Here is a 21,374-nt window from a genome sequence, read left to right as displayed (position 1 = left end):
CAAAAAAAATAAAATACTTAGGAATTGACCTAACCAAGGAGTTGAAAGTCCTCTAAAGAAATCATAGATGACACAAACAAATGGAAACACATCCCATTCTCATGGATGGGTAGAATCAATATTGTGAAAATGACCATATTGCCAAAAGCAATCTACAAATTTAATGCAATCCCCATCAAAGTACCACCATCATTCCTCACAGAATTATAAAAAACAATTCTAAAATTCATATGGAACAAAAAAGAACCTGCATAACCAAAACAAGACTAAGCAAAATGAACAAATCTGGAGGCATCACACTACCTGATTTCAAACTATTCTATAAGGTCATAGTCACCAAAACAGTGCGGTGGTGGTGGTATAAAAATAAACACATAAGCCCAGTGGAACAGAATAGAGAAACCAGAAATAAGCTCAAATACTTACAGCCAACTGATCTTCAACAAAGCAAACAAGAACATAAAGTGGGGAAAGATACCCTTTTAAACAAATGGTGCTAGGATAATTGACTAGCCACATGTAGGAGAATGAAACTGAATCCTCATCTCTCAGCTTATACAAAAATCAACTCAAGAGGGATTAAAGACTTGAACCTAAGACCTGAAACTATAAAAATTCTAGAAGGTAACATTGGAAAAACCCTTCTAGACATTGGCATAGGCAAGGATTTCATGACCAAGAACCCAAAAGCAGATGCAATAAAAACAAAGATAAATAGCTGGGACCTAATTAAACTAAAGAGCTTTTGCACAGCAAAAGGAATAGTCAGCAGAGTAAACAGACAACCCACAGAGTGGGAGAAAGTCTTCACAATCTATACATCCTACAAAGGACTAATATCCACAATCTACAAAGAACACAAATCAGTAAGAAAAAAACAAAGAATCCCATCAAAAAGTGGGCTAAGGACATGAATACACAATTCTCAAAAGCAGATATATAAATGGCCAACAAACATGAAAAACTGCTCAACATCACTAATGATCAGGGAAATGCAAATCAAAACCACAATGTGATAACACCTTACTCCTGCAAGAATTGCCATAATCAAAAAAAATCAAAAAACAGTAGATATTGGCGTGGATGTGGTGAACAGGGAACACTTCTACACTGCTGGTGGGAATGTAAACTAGTACAGCCACTATGGAAAACAGTATAGAGATTCCTTAAAGAACTAAAAATAGAACTACCATTTGATCCAGCAATCCCACTACTGGGTATCTACCCAGAGGAAAAGAAGCCATATTTGAAAAGAATACTTGCACATGCATGTTTATAGCAGGAAAATTCACAACTGCAAAATCATGGAACCAACCCAAATGCCCATCAATCTACAAGCACGGTGGCTTACTCCTATAATCCCAGCACTTCGGGAGGCCAAGGCAGGCGGATCACAAGGTCAGGAGATCTAGACCATCCTGGCTAACACGGTGAAACCCCGTCTCTACTGAAAATACAAAAAATTAGCCAGGCGTGGTGGTGGACGCCTGTAGTCCCAGCTACTCAGGAGGCTGAGGCAGGAGAATGGCGTGAACCTGGAAGGGGGAGCTTGCAGTGAACCTAGATCACACTGCTGCACTCCAACCTGGGCAACAGAGTGAGACTCCGTCTCAAAAAAAAAAAGGAAACTGTGATATATATACAATGGAATACTATGCAGCCATAGAAAGGGATGAATTAACAGCATTTGCAGTGACCTGGATGAGATTGGAGACTATTGTCCTGAGAGAAGTAACTCAGGAATGGAAAATGAAACATCATATGTTCTCACTGATACGTGGGAGCTAAGCTGTGAGGACGCAAAGGCATGAATGATACAACGGACATTGAGGACTTGTGGGGAAGAGTGGGAGGAGGGCAAGGGATAAAAGACTATAAATATGGTGCAGTGGATACTGCTTGGGTGATGGGTGCACCAAAATCTCACAAATCACCACTAAATAACTTACTCATGTAACCAAATACCACCTGTACCCCAATAACTTATGGAAAAATAAAAAATAAATTTTAAAAAAATCTCATGTACCCCATAAATATATACACCTACTCTGTACCCACAAAAAATTAAAAATATTTTAAAAATTATGCATCAGTCCTGGAGCACATCTTCCTAGAAACATATTGGTTCTGTTGTGGCCAAATACCCCATGCATATTAGGTCTTCAGATTCATCCTTATTTCCAGCTACATATAGAAAATGATCTTTTCTATTACACTGATCAGAAACAAATTTCCAGTTATTATGTTTTCCAAAACCTCAGTATTCTCAACAGTAAAATAAGATAACAAATCTACCTTACAGGGTTGTTGCAGAGGTGGGTTCTGTTTATAGTGGATGTATTCTGTAAACTTTTAATTACTGCATAGTTGTTAGTTGTTATTAACTGTATCAGATTTCTGGAGTTTAATGTTTAGTTAATGATACATAGGACTAAATTGCAAAATGATTTTCATCTCATTTTCACTACAACTCATAAAAAATAGTAAATGATTAAGACATTAACCCAAAGAAATATATGATTTTTTTAACGTGTGCACTTTTATTCAACTGGTCCCAAGTCAGTGTACTGGTAAGCCCCTGGCTGCCCTCCACCCACTCCCAAGGACACCAAAAGTTTTCATGTATCTCAAGTTGGGGACCAAAAAAGGGGGAGCCATGAAGGCTGATCATTTAAAATAAAACAAAATAAAAAAAGTATTAAGGCAAAGATTTAAAAATTTTTGCTAGGCTGGGCGCAGTGGCTTACACTTATAATCCTAGCACTTTGGGAGGCCAAGGCGGGCGGATCACGAGGTCAGGAGATTGAGACCATCCTGGCTAACATGGTGAAACACTGTCTCTACTAAAAATACAAAAAAAAAAAAAATTAGCCAGGCATGGTGATGGATGCCTGTAGTCCCAGCTACTCGGGAGGCTGAGGCAGGAGAATGGTGTGAACCCAGGAGGCGGAGCTTGCAGTGAGCTGGGATTGGGCCACTGCACTCCAGCGTGGGCGACAGAACGAGACTCCGTCTCAAAAAAATAAAATTGCATTACGTAATTTACATGAAAGCAATGCTATCACCTCCCCTGTGTGGACTCGGGAGAGGACTGGGCCATTCTCCTTAGAGAGAAGTGGGGTGGCTTTTAGGAGGGCAAGGGGCTTCCTGTGACAATGCATCTCACGTTATTTGGAATTACTATTAAAAACAGAACAAGAGCAATGTACAATCAAAGTCCTCGGCCACATTGTAGAATTTTGGAGGATGCTCGCTCAAACAGACTGCTGTCACCTTCACCATTCCAGTTTTTAAATCTGAGTCAAGCCACAAAAAAAATAAATAAATAAATAAAAAATAAAGCCATGCCAATCTCATCTTGTTCTCTGCAGAAGTTAGGTTTTATCAAGAAAGGGTGTAACGCAACTAACAGTCTGCCTAGAAGCATTTGGAGGATGGAGGGGCTGACTGGTCATACCCCTGCTTGCTGGTCCACATCTGATCTGCTGGAAAGTGGACAGCGAGGCCAGGATAGAGCCGAACCACACAGACTATTTGAGCTCGGGAGGAGCAATAATCTTGATCTGCATTGTGCTGGGCCCCAGGGCAGTGATCTCTTTCTGCATCCTGTCAGGGTTGCCAGGGTACATGGTAGTACTATCAGACAGTACTGTGTTGGCATATAGGTCTTTGTGCATGTCCACGTCACATTTCATGATGGAGTCGAAGGTAGTTTTGTGAATGCCACAGGATTCCATGCCCAGGAGGAAGGCTGGAAGAGCACCTCGGGGCAGACGAAATGCTCGTTGCCGATGCTGATGACCTGGCAGTGGGGCAGTTCCTAGCTCTTCTCCAGGGAGGAGCTGGAGGCTGCCGTGGCCATCTCCTGCTCGAAGTCCAGGGCGAGGTAACACAGCTTCTTCTTGATGTCATGCGCAATCTCCTGCTCTGCCCTGGTGGTGAAGCTGTAGTGGCGCTGGGTGAGGATCTTCATGAGGTAGTCAGGTCCCAGCCAGCCAGGTCCAGATGCAGGATGGCATGGGGGAGGGCGTACCCCTTGTACATGGGCACAGTGTGGGTGACCCCATCCACGGAGTCCATCATGATGCCAGTGGTGCAGCCAGAGGCGTACAGGGACCACAAGGCCTGGATGACCACGTATATGGCTGTGGTGTTGAAGGTCGCAAACATGATCTAGGTCATCTTCTTGCAGTTGGCCTTGTGGTTCATGGGGGCCTCGGTCAGCTGCACGGGTGCTCCTCAGGAGCCACACCCAGTGCCAGATCTTCTCCATGTCGTCCCAGGTGGTGACGATGTGTGCTCGATGGGGTACTTCAGGGTCAGGATGCTTCTCTTCTCTGGGCCTCGTCGCCCCACGTAGAGGTCCTTCTCACCCATGCCCACCATCACACCCTGGTGCCTGGGGCGCCCCACGATGGAGGGGAAGATGGCCCAAGGGGACATTATCACCTGCAAAGCCGGCTTTGCACATGCCTGAGCCGTTGTCAATGACAAGTGGGGTGATATCATCATCCATGGTGAGCTGGCGGCGGGTGTGGACTGGGCGGCGGAGTGGCAAGGGCAGGGTTCTGTGCTTGCGGGGCAGACGTGGTATTGGCCAGAAATATATGATATTTTAACAGACAAAATTGGTATTCTGATGAGCTGGCTGAAAAAATATTCATAAAATTGTACACATTTAAGGTACCACCTACATAAATACAAACAGAAATTCTAACCCTTTCATTGTAAATAATGGAATAAAGTAAACTAGGCTGCTAGTGAGAATCTAAATGGATGTGTTTCTTCCAGTCGATAATATCGTGTGAATCAAAAAGGCATTAATTTCACTGTTATATATTTGGAATGATACTGTACAGGCATTGTTTTAGAAGAAATTTCTGTTCTGAAATGATCAAAGCTAGATGAAATGCTGAAGAGTGCTGTTGTTCAAGACACTAAGTTTGATAATCAGTTCACCTGGAGGGAAAACATTCTAGTTTTCACATCTTTGCAATATTTTACATCTATGCTCAAGAGAAGCCTGAGTGAAGGAAAAGATATGAACATTTAGCAGCAAAACCCTTAAACTCATGGTAGAATAATAATGAGACTAGTTGGTTCAGAAGAAAATCAGAAGAAAAATTTACAGTAAGGGTAAACAAAATGAATTCATATTTCACAAGAATATACATATTTTAAGAGGAATAATACAGTTTGTAATGAGAAAAATGTTAAAGGGAATACATGTTTGTAAGGTGGTAAAAATATGTTAACAATGAAGTCAGCTCTCTAGGTAACCTAAGCATTTGAGGACATCAGGGAATGCAATTCCTTAAAAGAAATTTTTGTTTAAGAAAGAGTTATCTATTAATGGAAGCTTTGTCTGAAAACATGGGGGCCAGGAATAGAGAAACAGAGAATGATTTTACTCTAGAAGAAAGCTGCAGATCTATGCACTGGTGATCTTTAACAAAGGATCTGTTTAGAAATGTAAATCTGTTTCCACTGCTCACAGGGCTTAATGTTTCCAGGGCTTTCCAGCCATTCTCTTCCACAGAGGTCCTGGCATATACCAAGTGGGATGGCCATTAACGAGGAAATGTGGGACCGGGATAATAATCAATCCCAGCTGTCTTGTTATATGATCAAAGATAATTTTTAAAGCCCAAATGTTTTCCTTGATTTGGTGTTATGGCGATTGAGCTCATTTTTCAGTAGCTGAAAATGTATGACTATATATTTACCCCTAAACACTTAAAAGGAAAACAGAAAGCCATATTTTTCCAGAGAAGCAGACTTGGCTTGGCTAGACTATAGATCACATTAAGTGGGGGCCATCAGGCAAATGGGCCCAGATGTGGGACAACAAATTCTGTCAATGGATTTGCTCCATTAGACTTGGGTATAAACTACACCAAAATAATGGGATTTGTTTCCACATGAGAACAAAATTATGGAGCTACAAAAAAAAATTGTTTCTTCCCATTACAATCAACTACTAAAGGATTCTGCAAGTGAAATGCACTAAAATGAATTAGTTGTATAACTGTTACTCTTTCATTAAAATGATTTAATAGTTCTACAAATGTTATGGCATTAGCATTTTATGCAAAGCTATAAAACAGTAACAAGTAAAAAAAATTCAACTGCCTTTGAAAGTCAGCACTTTTGGACTATGTTTATGAGACTGCATGGTCACTTTGTGATATGAAATGGCAGCATCGCTAAGATAAATACCGCTTGCTGGCTAGTTTTATTTTGGGCAGGAGGCCATTAAAAGAATGAGGCAGCAGAATTCATCTTTCATTTGGATGGGCTTCAACACCCCATTTACACTGACTAACTCATCCTAAGATGTCTCTTAGGAGAAGAGAAGCTTTTTGGAGTATTTCCTTAAGAAATTATCTAATGGCATATTTTTTACAGTGTTTGAGAAGAAGGTTAAATATTTTTACAATGTTTACAATGTTTAACCTTCTCCTGTCAGGGCAATCTAAAAACATGTTTACAGGCAGGTAATAGACAGGTAATATGTCATGGCAAAGCCCTAAAAGATCCATGTACAACATGGAGATTATGGTTAATAATAACGTATGGTATTTAGGATTTTTCTAAATGTGTAAATTATAGAGGCTCTTGCCACAGAAGGGAAAAATGGGTAACTATGTGAGGGATGATGGATATGTTAATTCATTCCATTATAGTAATCATCTTACTACTATATATATACACTATATATAAATATATACAATATAATTTATAAATAAACACAATATACACAATAAAATTTATTTAATAAATAAATTCCTCACAGATGACTTTTCTAGAAAGACAAAGAGCACATTCATAGGTGCTGTTTCTGTTGACAACTCATCCCCAGTCCATCGGATCTCCAAATAAATATTAGATGTTTTCCATCCTCAATAGTGTGTGATAGGTAGGTGATACTTATATTTTTTGCTTATTGTTGCTTCCAAAACTGTTTATTTAAACAAAATGTTGATAAGAATTAATAACACACTTAGGCAGGACAGTAACCCACAAGGTTCCACAGTTTAAATTATTCATTGGACATTAGCCAATTGCTAGGGTTTAATGGTAACAATTGCCTAGTGATACATTTGGTATTCATATTAAAAGTGAACATTTGGATTGCCATGATTCTGATTGTAAATGCATAAAATGTAAATGGCTAATATGCTGTCGGCAGTCCTTCAGGAGCTGATGCTGCATAAGAAATTGGTTAGCCAAAAAAAAAGGTCAGGGGAGTATAAAATAAGTCTTTTTTTTTCTGTTATCAGCCTTATTTACACATGACCTAAGCTGCTTTTTGACTTATATGTTTAGCAGCATGCCACGCAGAGGAAATAGGATGAGGTTGTGGGAAACAATGAATTTGGCACATTAAGATCTGGGTTAAAATTCTGGCTTGACCTGAGGAAATTATATAGCTCATCTGAAACTAGGAGGCTGGACTGGAAGGTGTGAGTATCCTGTTATCACAGAATAATGCAAGGTCACTACCAGCTGACTCAGCAACTGTCAACAGCCATCAGAGGGTACAGAAAAGCTTCTGTGTGACCCCTCAACATCTATCTAATTGAACTGATGTGAAAGTCTTGTCACAGTGAATTAGAAATGGACCGTGTATGATCTAACTTCAATAATAAGCTAACTTCATTTATGTCTTAAATTTCTAAATGAGATGTTAGTCTTATCACTTTTTAAATTCTATATTCTAATTACAATTACTAGCTCCCACCAATACCTCTGTTTCTTTATTACTAAAATCTCCCCAACTTCAAAGGCAGGCAAACTGAGACAGGAAATGAAGATGTACTGAGTCAGTGTCAGAATGAGAAGAAGCATTCGTGAGGTTGGTCCTAACTATGGGGCCTTTGGCTATTACCAGATGCTTTCATGAGAAGTCCCATCATATGAATCTTTCCGATAGTTGTATGAAAACATTTAATTTTGCTGCCTATATCAGAAAAAAAGCAAGTATTGATTAAGCTTGTAGTCAATGTCTAAATGTCTATTGCAGACTTGGAGATTTAGAAGGTTGTATGTAGATGGCATAATCTCTGACCTCAAGAAGTTTACAGTCAGATTAGGAAGGTAAATATATAAATGAAAAGTCAGCAAAGTATACGCAATGATTCTCAAAATATAGTTTGTGAGAGTTACCCGGGAAGCTTGTTAAAGATGCAGATTCCCATGCTCTACACCTAGACCCATAGATTCTAAGACAGTAGATCTGGGTGGGTTCCGTAATCTGCATTTTTTTTTGTTTTTTTGTTTTTTGCTTTTTGTTTTTTTGAGACAGTCTCACACTGTCTCCTGGGCTGGAGTGCAATGGAGCGATCTTGGCTCACTGCAACCTCTGTTTCCCAAGTTCAAGCGATTCTTCTGCCTCAGCCTCCCAAGTACCTGGGATTACAGGCACCAGCCACCATGCCTGGCTAATTTTTTGTATTTTTAGAAAAGACGGGGTTTCACTATGTTGGCCAGGTGGTCTCCAACTGCTGACCTCATGATCTACCCATCTCAGCCTCCCAAAGTGCTGGGATTACAGATGAGAGCCACCGCGCCAGGCCAGTAATCTGCATTTTTAACAGTATCCATGTTGGTGATTCTAATGTACATGGTCAGAAGACCGCACATTCAGAAATGCCAGTGGATAATAGCTCAGGCTCTAGGATCTAATGGTCTGGGTTTACCCAGATCCACCACTTGCCAGCTGTGGGGCCTTTATTAAGCTATTAAAGTCCACTGGGTTTCAATGTTCTTATCTATAAAATAAAGATAATAATAGTACATGCATGTCTGGTGGTTATAACATTGGTACTCAGTAAGCACTTAGTGAAAACTGCTGTTTGTTGTTAGTAATGTTATTGAAACACTAGAAACTGACCAAGTGCTAATTGCCCTGACATTGCTCCTAGAATTTAATGAATAAAAAGAGAGTTCTGGGTGAGGGTAGGGAAAGCTTTAAGGAGGAAGAAGAGTTACGCTAAGCTTTAAAAAACAATGAAAAGTTTATATTATCAAAGAAAAGAAGAAACTGGGTGAAGGGGACATAACAAGCAAATTATCAAAGAAGCAGAGATTGAGCTCAATGCAAGAAATGCCACAAAAGCAGAGGGCTGAGTAGGGGAAAAGTGGGAAATAAGTGGCCAGAAGACCCAAGGCTCAACAAACCTGGCTCTCCCTTCCATTGTTTGAAACACCTGTTTTAAGAAGCCGCTACACTAGCTATAAAGCCCCACATTAAGAAACGGGATACAAAAAGAGTAAACTTATAGTGCTCTTCTTATGGCAAAAGTAATCCTTTCTTTACAAAATAATTAACCAGAACTTTAATTCATGGACTGGGTGAGCACACTTAAAACACATTTCGATTTACTAAAGATAAATAATTCAACACTTCAATAAAAAAGACTGTGAGCTTTTTTGAAAGCAAGGGATTATCTTACTCATTACAGGAATCCCAGACTCTAGCAGTGCTAGGAACATGATAATAGCTTTATAAACAAATGGTTACCCAGTTAAACAGTCATATATGTTGTTATGACATAGAATGAGATATCTGTGAAAAAAAGTTTCTTTCTTTTTGAGAACTGCCACATCCAGTTATTATTCATGTTGCCAGATAAAACTATTGCTTTGAAAATCTAGCCAGATTTTCATTTATACTGTATTAATGGTAATAAATTTAATTAAATATTGTACATGTCAATAATCAAACTGGATAATTCAACTGAAAACACACTGAACTCTAATTTGACTTATAGTTATCTGAGTAACTTCATTAAATTCATAATGTGATGGTTGATGAGAATAGCACAATGAACCGAGGCACTAAAAACCTATCTTGTTCCTCTTCTCTCCTCTCCTCTATTGATAGGGATGCTTATAAGTTAACTGACAGTTGCAACTTGATCTTCCAGGAAATAAGTACATCTCTGAACCTTCACAATAGCCATATCCCAAACTGGTTCCCATTGCCATGAATTTCTTTTCTGACTTAGCATATTTCAATTTCTCCTTCTTAACCTTGGAAAGTAGTATTAAAGGAACATATGGGATAGTTCACTCTTTTCCTTTGACTTGCCAAATGTTATCTTCAAAATTAAGTCATGACCATAAGGCATTCAAAACATAGGGGTCGGAAGTTCACGAGGCTATCCACGTCCCACAGACAGAGCAGCTGTGTTGATCACCTAGAAAGTACAAAGTAAATGTGGATCATGGGATTACACTGCTGAGGAATCAGAAACCTAGGCAAGGAGAAATGTCCACATTGGTCATTAAAATAATCATTACAGTAGAAAAGATTTGCCTTAAAAACCACCAGAAAATAGAGATTTATCTAAAGTGAACATTTTATATCACTGTGAAAATATTGCACTAATACAATTTGTGATCTTTGATGAACTAGAAATTGTGTCTTTGCTCCCACTGCCATTCACCTCCTATTTTTGTGAAACTGGGAATAAAATGACCAACTTAAGCTTCACTTTACAAATATGATTCTGGTTAATGTCCCAGGGGGAGCTATCAGCATGTCTCTTCCAATTGCCTCCTAGGGAACAAGAGAGAAATATTTGGCCTATTAAAAACAATGGATGCATTCACTTCTGTACTGGCCTGACAGGGACCCTGTGCTTCCATTTACAACTGCCAGATTCATTCAGCTCTTTGATTACCTTCTATCAGTGCATTCACAACCAATTCAAGCCAATAGTGGGAGATAATTAAATCCACGGAAACAGAAGCAGTTTTTATGGTCACACCTGCTTAATGCCCCTCAGTCTATTTTCACTCACATGTAATTAATAGTGTTCTCTGTCAGCAACTCAGACTTCCAGCAACACAGAGGATGGTAGTGAGAGCTCTGGGTATTGCCTTAGAATGAGCGGCCAGGTCTGAGTTTGTATTCCAGCTGACACACTTATTGCTCCAGCTGATACACTTAGTTGTGCGACCTTCAGCATATTTAATCTGCCTGAGCCTCAGTTTTCCTGTCTATAACAAAGGTAATAATACACACATCATGAGAACATTGATATAAAGAACCTAACACATGGCATGTACTCAACTAACATCAGTCCATTTACAAACATTGCTCAAAAATATGTTAGAATAACTATAACTTTGATTATATGGGACTTAAAGAATGGAAATGAAAACCAGGCAATAATGGGTTCAGAATTGTTGTTTTAGTTTTACACAAACTAATGTGTCCCATAAGTTCAAATGGTAATTAGTTGCAACAAACTGGTTTCCAGTATGTATAAATATGCCCTTATAAGGAAATATTGTATGATTCTATTTATATGAGGTATCTAAAATGGTCAAACTCATAAAAGCAGAAAGTAGAATGGTGGCTTTTGGGGGCTGGAAGAGGGGGAAAAAAGGAGGAGTTTTTGTTCAATGGGTATAGAGCTTCAGTCATGCAAGATGAATGTGTCCTAGAGTTATGCAGATGTACAGCACGGTGGCTATAGTTAACAATACTGTATTGTGCACCTAATTTTATTAAGAGGGTTCATCTCATGTTAAGTATTCTTACCATGAAAAAAAGGGGCATGGATATGTTTATTATCTTGATGGTAGTAATAGTTTCACGGGTGTATGCATAGGTACAAACTTATTAAATTGTATACATCAAATATGTGCAGCTTTCTGGATATCAGTTACACTTCAATAAAGCTGTGTTTTAAAAAAAAAAAGAAAAGAAAGAAACAGAAACACTTAGAAAGCCTTTCCACAGCAGCTGCTCTCTATCCCAATAACAAAGTACATCATGGTAACCAGAAAGCTCTGCAGTCAGCGCTTGCTGTTTATCTCACTATAAGGAGCCTACTCGCCTTACCCAATTTTTCCTTCAAGACTCAGCTTGGACATCTCCTTCTCCAGGAAACCCCCGCTCAAGTGCCCTCTCTCATGTGCTCTTAGTGCCCTGTTCACACCTTTACATTTTCTTTCTTGCAGTTTAACTTCCTCTCTAGAACCATGTCTTCTCCTTGTATCCCCAGCACCTACCAAGTGCAGTGTCTGGCACCAGCAGGTACCCAATAATAACTGTCAATTGACAGAATAGACACTGGCCTCAGAGTCAGGGAGATAGAATCAAATTACGACTCTACCACTTACCTGTTTGCCTTTCCTATTACTGTGACTCCATATGCCCACATTAGCCATGCTCTCTGGTGTCACAGAATAAACATAAAGATGAAGCAATACCACAAAAGGAGTTACATCTGCCTTTGTATTAACAGTCTCTGCCAGCTGCTTTTCAACATAGGTAGGGGCAGAGTAGTACCTTGAACTAGATACTTTTTCTTCAAAGAATCATTTGAGTGTTCTCTCTTTTGAAGAATGAGCATGGACTTTTTCTCTGGCAGAAGATTACAATAGGAATATTTGTGCCTTGCCAAGTCAGACCCAACACAATATCCACTGGCAAGTAGAGTCCATGTCTGCTGAAGAAAGTGGACCAATCTGCATATTGTATGTTGCAGGAGAGAAGGATCTGATCCCCCAAACCCTGTTCCCTCATGGGAGAACCATGAGGGTAGACCAGGGTGGCCCAGAAGAAAGCCCAGAGTAAAGAAAGGCAAGGCCTCTGGAATAAAATTAACTGTGGAAAGGTATAATCTAGGCTAGTGACCGGGACTCAACAGGCTTGAGACTTGGGAGTCAGGAGGCCTGGTAACAGCACAGTGCATACTGATACTAGAAGCCTCTTGGGGCTCAGCCATCCTAGCACAGTGTTGTTAGGAGATGTTTAAGTATGGACTATGGGAATAATGATCTCGAGCTCAACTTTGAGATTCCACAGCGGTCTGCACAGGAACTTGAACATTCAACATACTGCAAAGGGAAACATCTATGGGACCCAGTTTCAACAGCAGTGACATGAGCTAATATGAAGCAGTGATCAGGGTTCCCACCTCCCTCTAATTATGGTATTATTAATAGAAGGAGAAATAATCCTCCCCTAAATTTGGACAGAGTAAAGCTTTGGAGTTCTTGGGAATTTTTAAGTAGGGGAAAAGGTCTCAAGGCAACCACTGGATATCTTCCTACCAGGATACCTTGGGTTTTAAACAATGAATTTGACAATATTAAGGTGACAGGATCATATTTGTACTCCAAATGAATGAAGTAAATGGTATCGGTCATACTGATGCAACAGTAGGATCCACACAGCCCCACACAGGATCCACACAGAAAGAGCAAGCACTGACCTGTTGGAGAAGCCAGCACTGGTAAGAAACAGACATCAGGCTCTCAGCAGCATGGAACTGCCACCTCTGACCCCAAACATTTAGTTTATGATCTTCTTTTTTAGATTTCCAGATAAAGAAATCTTGTCGTGTCCCATTCCCAGTACCAATTTAAAAGGTAAAAGCAAAATTTTAGGTAAGAATAGTGTGTGACATCTTCAACCAAGAAACATCGAGGTATTTCAAACCATTATGCAAAGGGAATTAGATAGGAGAAGAGCGGGCTGTTCCCATGACTTCTCTCATGTGTTGGACAAAAGTACCTAAGAAATCAGCTCATGTTGCCATGCTGACCAAATATAGGAGCACTGCCATCACTAGCCCATTTTAAGAACAACCCTGCCACACCAGGAAAAGTAGCATTGCCCTTGTTGAAGTCTGATTGCCTCAAGAAATATGGAAGTAAATTCTGATTCTACTTCCCAGCCTTTACCCACTAGCATGCTAGATCTCTAGACTAATTGGTAAGTCAAAGTTTCCTGACAACCTAACCTTTTCCTTTTCTCTTTCTTCTTCCTATGTGCCTGAAATAAACAATAATCCACATTCCTTCCATCAGACTCATTTCAACTACCAACAGAGAAATTGATGTCACTCTGTAAGATGAGTAAATGGGAAAAAAAAAATCACTAAACATGTAAAGCAATAAAGCAAATCAAATAAGGGGAAACCTAAAGAACCGGGACAAATGTACCCCTCTGAAACAAGTTGGGGCTGCGTATGGTGGCTCACACCTGTAATCCCAGCACTTTGGGAGTCCAAGGTAGGAGGATTGCTTGAACCCGGAAGTTATCAGCCTGGGAAACATAGTGAGACCCCATCTCTCCAAAAAAATAAAAATTAGCTGGGTGTGGTGGCTCACACCTGTAGTCCCAGCTACTCAGGAGGCTGAGGTGGGAGAATCGCTTCGGACTGAGAGGTCAAGGCTGCAGTGAGCCGTGATCACACAACTAACTGCACTCCAGCCTGAATGCCAGCGTGAGGTCCTGTCTCAAAAAAAAAAAAGAAAAAGAAAAAGAAAAACTAGTGATCAGTAAAATGTAGTCTCCAAAGTTAACATATACATTAAAATTTAATAGAAGTTTCAAATTATCATTATATTACTTAACATAAAAATAATAATTTTCTAACCTTAATTCAAACTGCCAATGTACAACAAAAAGTGGCAAGTGGGGAAAGCAGTGAAAAAGTCAAGTTATACCAAATTTCTCATTTTCCAGTCAGAAGTGGGCTGAAGTCAGCTCCTACTGACTCAGAAGAGCCAATGTTGCTCTTCTCTTGCCAACTCCAAGTTCAGAGTTGTGTTGATAGCTTGAAATCTGCCTCAGAGGAAGCATTTACACCATGGAAATCAGCCAATGCTACAGATAAGGCTTTTGTTTATTTTCCAGAAAGCCACTACTCTCCTCCAGCATATAGTCAGTAGTTACGTGTGTGTGTGTGTGTGTGTGTGTGTGTGTGTGGTGGTGGTGGTGGTGATAAAATATGCCTAACGTAAAATTTGCATTTCAAGCATGCAATCCAATGGTATCAAGTACATTCACAATGTTGTGCAACCATCAGCATTATACATTTCCAGAACTTTTTCATCATCCCAAACAGAAACTCTGTACTCCCTATAACTCCTCTTCTTCCCCTCCACTCAATGCCTGGTAACCACTGTTCTTTCTGTCTCTGTGAATTTGCCTATTATCATACCTCTCATAAGTGGAATCATACATTATCTGTCCTTTTGCATCTGACTTCTCTTGGCGTCATGTTTTCAAGGTTCATCTGCATTGTAGCATGTATCAGAATTGTCTTCATTTTTAAGAATGAATAGTATTCCATTGTTTGTAAGGGCCACATTTTGTGTAGCCATTCATTCACTGATGGAAGTAGATGCTTTTTAATATTTGTTAATAAATAGAAAAATATGTTTAAATAATTTTACTACCTACATGAGTGAGCAAAGATCAGAACAAACTCTGAACTTCCTGCTGATAAGACCTTTGTATTCTCAGTTACTTAGAAAATAAAAGAAAATATTGTAACCCACTATCAGTGAAATGGTTCATACTCTTATCGCTGACATGGTCAAGGACTCCCAGCATGTTGTGCTGGAAGCCCTCATCAAGAGTCTTGGCACAGGAGTTAATAAATGAAGAAACGAAGATGGCCAAATAGGAACAGCTCCGGTCTACAGCTCCCAGCGCGAGCGACGCAGAAGACGGGTGATTTCTGCATTTCCATCTGAGGTACCATGTTCATCTCACTAGGGAGTGCCAGACAGTGGGCGCAGGTCAGTGGGTGAGTGCACCGTGCGCCAGCCGAAGCAGGGGCGAGGCATTGCCTCACTCGGGAAGCGCAAGGGGTCAGGCAGTTCCCTTTCCACGGGTGCCACTCCCACCCGAATACTGCGCTTTTCCGACGGGCTTAGGAAAGGGTGCCCCAGGAGAGTATAGCCCGCACCTGGCTCAGAGGGTCCTATGCCCACGGAGTCTCGCTGATTGCTAGCACAGCAGTCTGAGATCAAACAGCAAGTCGGCAGCGAGGCTCGGGGAGGGGCGCCCGCCATTGCCCAGGCTCCCTTAGGTAAACAAAGCAGCCTGGAAGCTTGAACTGGGTGGAGCCCACCACAGCTCAAGGAGGCCTGCCTGCCTCTGTAGGCTCCACCTCTGGGGGCAGGGCACAGACAAACAAAAAGACAGCAGTAACCTCTGCAGACTTAAATGTCCCTGTCTGACAGCTTTGAGGAGAGCAGTGGTTCTCCCAGCACGCAACTGGAGATCTGAGAACGGGCTGACTGCCTCCTCAAGTGGGTCCCTGACCCCTGACCCCCGAACAGCCTAACTGGGAGGCACCCCCCAGCAGGGGCAGACTGACACCTCACACGGCCGGCCAGGTACTCCAACAGACCTGCAGCTGAGGGTCCTGTCTGTTAGAAGGAAAACTAACAGAAAGGACATCCACACCAAAAACCCATCTGTACATCACCATCATCAAAGACCAAAAGTAGATAAAACCACAAAGATGGGGAAAAAACAGAGCAGAAAAACTGGAAACTCTAAAAAGCAGAGTACCTCTCCTCCTCCAAAGGAACGCAGTTCCTCACCAGCAATGGAACAAAGCTGGACGGAGAATGACTTTGACGAGCTGAGAGAAGAAGGCTTCAGACGATCAAATTACTCCGAGCTACAGGAGGATATTCAAACCAAAGGCAAAGAAGTTGAAAACTTTGAAAAAAATTTAGAAGAATGTATAACTAGAATAACCAATACAGAGAAGTGCTTAAAGGAGTTGATGGAGCTGAAAACCAAGGCTCGAGAACTACGTGAAGAATGCAGAAGCCTCAGGAGCCAATGCGATCAAATGGAAGAAAGGGTATCAGCCCTGGAAGATGAAATGAATGAAATGAAGTGAGAAGGGAAGTTTAGAGAAAAAAGAATAAAAAGAAACGAGCAAAGCCTCCAAGAAATGTGGGACTATGTGAAAAGACCAAATCTACGTCTGATTGGTGTACCTGAAAGTGACGGGGAGAATGGAACCAAGTTGGAAAACACTCTGCAGGATATTATCCAGGAGTACTTCCCCAATCTAGCAAGGCAGGCCAACATTCAGATTCAGGAAATACAGAGAACGCCACAAAGATACTCCTCGAGAAGAGCAACTCCAAGACACATAATTGTCAGATTCACCAAAGTTGAAATGAAGGAAAAAATGTTAAGGGCAGCCAGAGAGAAAGGTCGGGTTACCATCAAAGGGAAGCCCATCAGACTAACAGCGGATCTCTCGGCAGAAACCCTACAAGCCAGAAGAGAGTGGGGGCCAATATTCAACATTCTTAAAGAAAAGAATTTTCAACCCAGAATTTCGTATCCTGCCATACTAAGCTTCATAAGTGAAGGAGAAATAAAATACTTTACAGACAAGCAAATGCTGAGAGATTTTGTCACCACCAGGCCTGCCCTAAAAGAGCTCCTGAAGGAAGCACTAAACATGGAAAGGCACAACCGGTACCAGCCACTGCAAAATCATACCGAAATGTAAAGACCATCGAGACTAGGAAGAGACTGCATCAACTAATGAGCAAAATAACCAGCTAACATCATAATGACAGGATCAAATTTACACATAACAATATTAACCTTAAATGTAAATGGACTAAATGCTCCGATTAAAAGACACAGACTGGCAAATTGGATAAAGACTCAAGACCCATCAGTGTGCTGTATTCAGGAAACCCATCTCATGTGCAGAGACACACATAGGCTCAAAATAAAAGGATGGAGGAAGATCTACCAAGCAAATGGAAAACAAAAAAAGGCAGGGGTTGCAATCCTAGTCTCTGATAAAACAGACTTTAAACCAACAAAGATCAAAAGAGACGAAGACGGCCATTACATAATGGTAAAGGGATTAATTCAACAAGAAGAGCTAACTATCCTAAATATATATGCACCCAATACAGGAGCACCCAGATTCATAAAGCAAGTCCTGAGTGACCTACAAAGAGACTTAGACTCCCACACATTAATAATGGGAGACTTTAACACCCCACTGTCAACATTAGACAGATCAACGAGACAGAAAGTCAACAAGGATACCCAGGAATTGAACTCAGCTCTGCACCAAGTGGACCTAATAGACACCTACAGAACTCTCCACCCCAAATCAACAGAATATACATTTTTTTCAGCACCACACCACACCTATTCCAAAATTGACCACATACTTGGAAGTAAAGCTCTCCTCAATAAATGTAAAAGAACAGAAATTATAACAAACTATCTCTCAGATCACACTGCAATCAAGCTAGAACTCAGGATTAAGAATCTCACTCAAAACCGCTCAACTATGTGGAAACTGAACAACCTGCTCCTGAATGACTACTGGGTACATAACGAAACGAAGGCAGAAATAAAGATGTTCTTTGAAACCAACGAGAACCAAGACACAACATACCAGAATCTCTGGGATGCATTCAAAGCAGTGTGTAGAGGGAAATTTATAGCACTAAATGCCCACAAGAGAAAGCAGGAAAGATCCAAAATTGACACCCTAACATCACAATTAAAAGAACTAGAAAAGCAAGAGCAAACACATTCAAAAGCTAGCAGAAGGCAAGAAATAACTAAAATCAGAGCAGAACTGAAGGAAATAGAGACACAAAAAACCCTTCAAAAAATAAATGAATCCAGGAGCTGGTTTTTTGAAAGGATCAACAAAATTGATAGACCGCTAGCAAGATTAATAAAGAAAAAAAGAGAGAAGAATCAAATAGATGCAATAAAAAATGATAAAGGGGATATCACCACCGATCCCACAGAAATACAAACTACCATCAGAGAATATTACAAACACCTCTACGCAAATAAACTAGAAAATCTAGAAGAAATGGATAAATTCCTCAACACATACACCCTCCCAAGACTAAACCAGGAAGAAGTTGAATCTCTGAATAGACCAATAACAGGAGCTGAAATTGTGGCAATAATCAATAGCTTACCAACCAAAAAAAGTCCAGGACCAGAGGGATTCACAGCCGAATTCTACCAGAGGTACAAGGAGGAGCTGGTACCACTCCTTCTGAAACTATTCCAATCAATAGAAAAAGAGGGAATCCTCCCTAACTCATTTTATGAGGCCAGCATCATCCTGATACCAAAGCCTGGCAGAGACACAATAAAAAAAGAGAATTTTAGACCAATATCCTTGATGAACATTGATGCAAAAATCCTCAATAAAATACTGGCAAACAGAATCCAGCAGCACATCAAAAAGCTTATCCACCATGATCAAGTGGGCTTCATCCCTGGGATGCAAGGCTGGTTCAATATACGCAAATCAATAAATGTAATCCAGCATATAAACAGAACCAAAGACAAAAACCACATGATTATCTCAATAGATGCAGAAAAGGCCTTTGACAAAATTCAACAACCCTTCATGCTAAAATCTCTCAATAAATTAGGTATTGATGGGACGTATCTTAAAATAATCAGAGCTATTTATGACAAACCCACAGCCAATATCATACTGAATGGGCAAAAACTGGAAGCATTCCCTTTGAAAACTGGCACAAGACAGGGATGCCCTCTCTCACCACTTCTATTCAACATAGTGTTGGAATTTCTGGCCAGGGCAATTAGGCAAGAGAAGGAAATCAAGGGTATTCAATTAGGAAAAGAGGAAGTCAAATTGTCCCTGTTTGCAGATGACATGACAGTATATGTAGAAAACCCCATTGTCTCAGCCCAAAATCTCCTTAAGCTGATAAGCAACTTCAGCAAAGTCTCAGGATACAAAATCAATGTACAAAAATCACAAGCATTCTTATACATCAATAACAGACAAACAGAGAGCCAAATCATGAGTGAACTCCCATTCACAATTGCTTCAAAGAGAATAAAATACCTAGGAATCCAACTTACAAGGGATGTGAAGGACCTCTTCAAGGAGAACTACAAACCACTGCTCAAGGAAATAAAAGAGGATACAAACAAATGGAAGAACATTCCATGCTCATGGGTAGGAAGAATCAATATCATGAAAATGGCCATCCTTCCCAAGGTAATTTACAGATTCAATGCCTTCCCCATCAAGTTACCAATGACTTTCTTCACAGAATTGGAAAAAACCACTTTAAAGTTCATATGGAACCAAAAAAGAGCCCTCATCACCAAGTGACTTAGTCAAGTCACCAAGTGACTTAGTCACCAAGGACTTAGTCAATCCTAAGCCAAAAGAACAAAGCTGGAGGCATCACACTACCTGACTTCAAACTATACTACAAGGCTACAGGAACCAAAACAGCATGGTACTGGTACCAAAACAGAGATATAGATCAATGGAACAGAACAGAGCCGTCAGAAATAATGCCACATATCTACAACTATCTGATCTTTGACAAACCTGACAAAAACAAGAAATGGGGAAAGGATTCCCTATTTAATAAATGGTGCTGGGAAAACTGGCTAGCCATATGCAGAAAGCTGAAACTGGATCCCTTCCTTACACCTTACACAAAAATTAATTCAAGATGGATTAAAGACTTAAATGTTAGACCTAAAACCATAAAAACCCTAGAAGAAAACCTAGGCATTACCATTCAGGACATAGGCATGGGCAAGGACTTCATGTCTAAAACACCAAAAGCAATGGCAACAAAAGCCAAAATTGACAACTGGGATCTAATTAAACTAAAGAGCTTCTGCACAGCAAAGGAAACTACCATCAGAGTGAACAGGCAACCTACAAAATGGGAGAAAATTTTTGCAACCTACTCATCTGACAAAGGGCTAATATCCAGAATCTACAATGAACTCCAACAAATTTACAAGAAAAAAAAAACAACCCCATCAAAAAGTGGGCGAAGGACATGAACAGACACTTCTCAAAAGAAGACATTTATGCAGCCAAAAAACACATGAAAAAATGCTCACCATCACTGGCCATCAGAGAAATGCAAATCAAAACCACAATGAGATACCATCTCACACCAGTTAGAATGGCAATCATTAAAAAGTCAGGAAACTACAGGTGCTGGAGAGGATGTGGAGAAATAGGAACACTTTTACACTGTTGGTGGGACTGTAAACTAGTTCAACCCTTGTGGAAGTCAGTGTGGCAATTCCTCAGGGATCTAGAACTAGAAATTCCATTTGACCCAGCCATCCCATTACTGGGTATATACCCAAAGGACTATAAATCATGCTGCTATAAAGACACATGCACACGTATGTTTATTGCAGCATTATTCACAATAGCAAAGACTTGGAACCAACCCAAATGTCCAACAATGATAGACTGGATTAAGAAAATGTGGCACATATACACCATGGAATACTATGCAGCCATAAAAAATGATGAGTTCACGTCCTTTGTAGGGACATGGATGAAATTGGAAATCATCATTCTCATTGTAACTTATCTAGTCTACGTTGCAATTCTTTCTACTATGAGAACATAAAAAAAGAAATCATGCTCTCAGAGGTATGTTGATGAGAATAGAAGAGATTTTCAAGCCGTTTCTGCAAGCACAATGATATGGTTTGGCTCTGTATCTCCACCCAAATTTCATCTCAAATTGTCATCCCCACATGTTGAGGGTGGGAG

At 40.3% G+C, this 21,374-nt stretch overlaps 1 pseudogene; it reads right to left on the bottom strand.

Moving 5' to 3' along the window:
* Window positions 1–3,417: 3,417 nt before the first annotated feature.
* On the bottom strand, window positions 3,418–4,596 carry LOC100458203 (actin, cytoplasmic 1-like; annotated as a pseudogene).
* Window positions 4,597–21,374: the final 16,778 nt, after the last annotated feature.

The sequence above is a fragment of the Pongo abelii genome, chromosome 13 (assembly GCF_028885655.2).
Source record: "Pongo abelii isolate AG06213 chromosome 13, NHGRI_mPonAbe1-v2.0_pri, whole genome shotgun sequence".
NCBI classification, from domain to species: domain Eukaryota; kingdom Metazoa; phylum Chordata; class Mammalia; order Primates; family Hominidae; genus Pongo; species Pongo abelii.
This window is presented reverse-complemented; position numbering and strand designations above follow the sequence as displayed.